The sequence below is a fragment of the Lactuca serriola genome, chromosome 4 (genome assembly GCF_051521515.1).
Source record: "Lactuca serriola cultivar US96UC23 chromosome 4, Lser_US96UC23_V15, whole genome shotgun sequence".
Lineage (NCBI taxonomy): Eukaryota > Viridiplantae > Streptophyta > Magnoliopsida > Asterales > Asteraceae > Lactuca > Lactuca serriola.
The window spans coordinates 135,367,126-135,372,856 of NC_136411.1; positions in this window are offsets into that span (position 1 = coordinate 135,367,126).

Consider the following 5,731-nt stretch of genomic DNA (forward strand, 5'->3'; position numbering starts at 1 on the left):
TTCACACGCTACCGGAATGTCTTGGATGTTAATTTCTTCTTTGGCCTTGTCCACTATGTGGGCCAAGAACGCTACGTTGTTCTTTCGCAGATGTTTTTGTGCTTTGATGCACGAGATAAGACGAAGATTCGTGCTAGGTTTGTCTCCGTAAATTACTAGGGTTTCGTGATTCGGGAGACGAAGGCGAACGGCCTTCTCGTGGCACAAAATCTCAGCATGGTGGGGGCTTAACCAATCCATGCCGATAATCACATCGAAACTCCTAATTGACACTGGCATCAGATCTATTCGTAAGACGTGTTGGTTAAGGGTTAGGGTACATCCAGTGTAGATTTCCCTAGTGGATTCGGTCTTCCCATTGGCCATTTCCACCGTATAGGTTTCATTTAGCTTCTGGGGTTGTTGTTTTAATAAATGTTTAAACTTCTCGCTTACGAAACTTCGCTCCGCTCCGGTATCAAATAAGATGCATGCATAAGTGTGGTTTAGGAGGAACGTACCGGTCACAACTGCGGGGTCCTGAACTGCATCACTCTGACCCATAGTCAGCATTCTTCCTGCTCCTCTGTTTCCTGAGTTGTTGTTGTTGTTAGGGCAGTCTCGACGAAAATGTCCCGTCCTTCCACACCCGAAACAGGTGTGGCTAGGCCCTGCGTTGTTGCCGCCGGCATTGGTGTTGTTGGTATTGCGGTGGTTGTTGTTGTTGTTCTGGTTGTTTCCCTGACTCTGGTTCTGAGAAGGATAAGTCCTGCAGAACTTTGCAGTGTGTCCCCTTCGGTTGCAACTGGTGCAATGGAACTCCTTACATTCTCCATGGTGATGGAAACTGCACTTATTGCACTTGGGAGCATTACCGGAATAGGGTCTTGAAGTATTGGAAGCAGCTGAGGCTGGAGCATGTGAGGTGACTGGAACCGGCGCAGTAACAGCGTTAACTGCCACTGTTTGTTGCCTTTTTGAGGTCTCGGGGCCCTGACGCCCCTTTCTTTTGTGGTTCCATCCTTTCTTACCATCACTCTCCTTCTTCTTCTCAGTCTCTACCGGTTTCTCGCCCTTTTTGTGGTTATGATCATATAGCCTCTTTGCCAATCTCTTCGCACTGTCAAAAGTTTCAGGGTTTGCAGCTATCACATTCCCTTGAATGGGGGATGTCAGTCCCCAGATGAATCGTTCAATCTTCTTTCCCTCTGATGTGATCATACCCGGGCACAACAGAGATAGTTCGCTGAATCTCGATATGTAAGCATCGATGTTCCCATTCTGCACCGTGAGATTCCATAGTTCCTGCTCCATCTTCTGTATTTCGCCTCGGGGGCAGTACTCAGCCGTCAACATCTCTTTCATCTCTGCCCAGGGAATAGAGTTGGCGACAGGAAGCGTCATAGCTTCTATGTGACCATTCCACCAAGTGAGTGCTTGGTCCACAAAAGTGCAGGCCGCGAACTTCACCTTCATCTGCTCGGGGCACTCGCATATCTCGAACACCGACTCTACCTTCTCGATCCATCGCTTTAGAGCGATCACTCCCCCAGTGCCGTTGAAAGTTCGGGGTTTAGCGTTCGCAAAATCCTTGTAGGTGCACGTTTTAGTGAGTCCTTGGTTCGTCCCGTTGTTCGAACTTCCGGATCCTTGCCCGTTACCTCGTCCGTTGTTCCCTCGGTGAAGTTGTGCCATAGCCGCTGTGACTGCAGCAGACACGGCTGCCTGGAAAGCAGTGGAGTCAACTCCCGGCGGGGTTGGTTCGGGATTTCCACGAGTAGCTGGGCGAGGCATCTTTCTGTCATGAAACGGAAAGATGTTGAGTGTACGTGGTTTCTGTGAGGTGGCGACTCTACTAACTAGGTGTATGGTGCGAACCTAAACATTACTATCATCAAGCATGCAATCATAATGTCTCAACACATAACAACTGAGAATATTATAGCAAAACACACAAAAGTTTATTAATATTATCCGCATTTAGTACAAGAAAATTTGCTCGTAGGAGCATACATAAGTAATGCTAATCCGACAGCATAACGGCTCCATGAGTAGTGTAGTCACTTAAACATAGAGCCGGAGTACATAACATAGTTCCTAGTAACCTACTATGATAAGTCTATCCCTAACCGCGATGAGCTGCGTCAGGAGGTGGTGCCGAAGTCATATGCCGAAATGTTGTGCCAGTAGCTGCGCCATCTCTGCCATGTCTCCTATAACCTCATCCCTCTCATGCTCTGCTTGCACTGCCCGAGCCTCCATAGCATACAGCTGTTGTCGCAGTGCAGCGCTCTCAGCTTCGAGGGAACGGTTCTCTCTTGGGGGGTTCGCTGGTGAGGCAGGGTGATCTGGTTGTGCCTCGTCCTCGCATGGCGGGATGGGGTCCTGGTCCCCGACCCGGTCGTCTTCGTCGTCATCGTCGAGCTCTCCAAATTCGTAGTCAGTGTCTACGTATTCGTCGGGTCCGACATCGTGTGCTTCGCCTGGATTCCCTCCTGGCCCATCCACAAGCATCCCGTGAGCTACTAAGGCCTGATGAAACTGGATACCCTGCTGCTCCTCCTCGGGCTCCTCCTCCTCTAGCCACCCGTTGTTTCCCTGGTTAGGGAAGTAGGGGTCTCCAGGGTGATGAAAACCAGCCATGCTGTCTGCGCGAGTACGTAATTATGCTACATTATTCCTAGGGTACTATGACTATTACACAGACTAAGCAAATATTCTCTTTTTGGGTGATAGAGGGTATAATTTTTAGGTTCCCTGGCTATCCCGATCTCATCAAGACGTGTGTTAGTTTTACCTTGGAGAGAATGTAGTTGATCAGGCTACATTCACTCCTTGGTATCACTAAGAACAGTCCCGAGTTAACCGAGATACCAGCATTATGGTGTTTGATTCAGCGTTAGGTCCTTACTCCTAATGCAAGCAAGTGTATTTTATTCATTTGTTTTGTTCAGAGTTATGTTAGTCCTTCTTTTTGGTTTATAGTTGCATATCAATGTATGGCTCGACATGCTAGTTCACTATAAACAAAGCTCTGATACCAACCTGTCACACCCCCGAACCAGACGGCGGAAACGTCCGGGGGCTGTCGTGACTCAATTGCATACCATAACATTGAATATATATGAAACATAACAACATTCGTCACCATTCATTACATAGTACAACCAGTAGTGTTTACATGTCATACATTGTTTAAAACATTACATTCCCAAAAATTAATTTGTTCCATTCATTCAAAAAAATAAACTGCAACCGTCACTGAATATGATTTCCCTTGATTCACTGGTTCCCTGAGAATACAAGTATTTTGAAAAACGTCAACATATGAAATGTTGGTGAGTTCATAAGTAGTGTTTGAAATCGAATGTTTGTATTGTTTGAAAATCCACCAGAAAATCCGATATTTTCTGAAAAGAAAAGCTTTTGAAAACGTTTGTGAAGATCCATAAGTATGCTTGTTTGTTTTCTATACTTGTAAAATATTGTTTGTTGAAATCGTATGTATTCTGAAATTGTATGTATTGAAAACCCTAGGAAAACCCGATGTTTTCCTAATTCCTTGAATTACATGAAGTTACATTGAAACCATTGCATAGCGTATGATGTCAGTCCCGGGCGACGTTGGAAGGTTCTCGAGCATGATTATTTACTACAAACCCGCATTACACAAACGCCCAGTTTATAGTTATACTAACGAACCCGAAGGCGTCGTCCGTACTAATCACGTTATCCAATCGCCCTGACTAGGTGTAGTCCCACATCCGAAGAGAAAGAGGTCACGAAGACCCCGGTGACTCCATTAACCGGTTGGGGAAAATATGCGTGCGAGGGGTCCCCGACCCGCCTCGTAAAATATGCAGACTCTTCTAGCAATACCATGGACCCTTGGGGACCAGTGGTACAAGCCATTGAAAGTCACTCTACGTTGTGCCAAGTCGGTAAAACTCGACACTTCGTAGAAAATATGTGTCTTCGGGCCTTAAGATCAGGTCATTGGGCTAGCTAGGCCCAACAAGCAAGATTTTACACTTTTGGGGCCCGAAGATGGTGCGTAGACGTCTGTGCACACTCGTATGTATATGTATTACCAAACGTTATTTGTATGATTCGTAGTGTCGAAGAGTTAGTAGTTGTAGATTTCCATTGGCTCGAGACCGAGCCAATTCGTTTAACAACGACTTTTGGTATTGTAATGAGTTGTATTTCGTTGATAGTCGAGGTGTCATTATTTGATCAAATTGTACATATTGAATTAGCCTTGAAATATTTCTGTTTTCAGCCCCTCATTATTTGTAAAATTTACATTTTCAACCCTTTTTATGTAATATTTCCCGGTTTGGTCCTTAAACTATTTTTCTTGACATTTTAACACCAAAAATTATTGAAATTAATATTTTCCAGCATATTTTTCATAGAAAACAGTTTAAGTCCCTGAAAATGCAGTTTTTCTCGGTTTTAGCCCTTCCTTTCGCAATTTTGACAAATTTGGCCCAAATTGGAAAATTTTTGCAACTTTGGTCCTTTTTAAATTTAAAAAGCATTTTAAACCTTTGAAAAGGATTTGGAACACTTATAGTCCACTGTTTTACAGAAAGTTACAGTTTTGGCCCTCCAAAACAGAAAAATTCGCATAATGGGCCTTATTGGGCCGAAATTTTCATTTTTAGCCCATTAAGCTTGGAATTTATGTTTTTAATCCCCTAAATGAGTATATTTCCAGAAATTTATTTATGGAAACTGTTTTGGCACACTTCATCCATCAGAATCTGTGAAATGTCAATTTGGGCCCTTATTTTTGCATTTTTCACATTTTAGGCCCAAAATTTGTGTTTTTAACCCAAAGAAAATTATTACTAAACCACTTAGCCATTTTTCTTGAAGCACTTTGTGTTTAGAAATATATTTGAAGCTAAAATCATTTAACACAAGATATATCTCGGTTTTGATGGGTTTTAAGGCTAGATCCAACATAAAAACACATAAAAGCATACATATAAGCATGGAAATCATACAAGGCATACAAAACACATATAGATCTACACTTTCACTTGTATTCCCCCCCCACAAAACTCATAAAAACAGAAAATAGGGGGTATGAAGCTCACCTTGGGGTGTTGGTTCGGTTTTGCAAGGAAAAATGGAAGGAGAATGAAGTGTTTTTGGCTTTGGCTCCCTTTGATGAAGATCTCGAGTTTGGAGATGGTTCTAGGGTGCAAGATCATGATTTTTGCATGGATTAGGAAGAGATTTTTGATAAATAAAGAATACAAGTCATAGATCCAAACAAAACCTTACCTTAGATGATGATTTTTGTGGAAGAACCTTCTTGAATGCTTCCTAATTTTCGAGATTTTGGATGGAGGGGAAGAGTTGTTCTTGAGTGATCTAGAGAGGATTTGAGAGATTTTTGAGTGTGTGTGTGTGGATGTATGGCCGAGAGTGAGAGAGGAGAGAAGAAGAAATGATATTTGAGGTGATGTTTGCATGGAGATATGGGTTTCTTGCATGGAAGTCCTTTGGTTAATAGTGAGGTGGCATGAGAAAGTCAAACCTTTCTCTTGGGCTTGATTTGGGCCGAAAATGTTGGAGGAAAAAGAAATTTTTGGGCTTTTTGCTCCTAAGCCCAATATTAGTGTTAATTAGGGTGTGTTTTAAGTCTAAAGGAGTGTAGTAGGATTTTTATGTTTTTCTTGAACTAGTTTTAGGTTATTCATGTATCAAGGCTCTTAATCCATTTCATTCATGACCT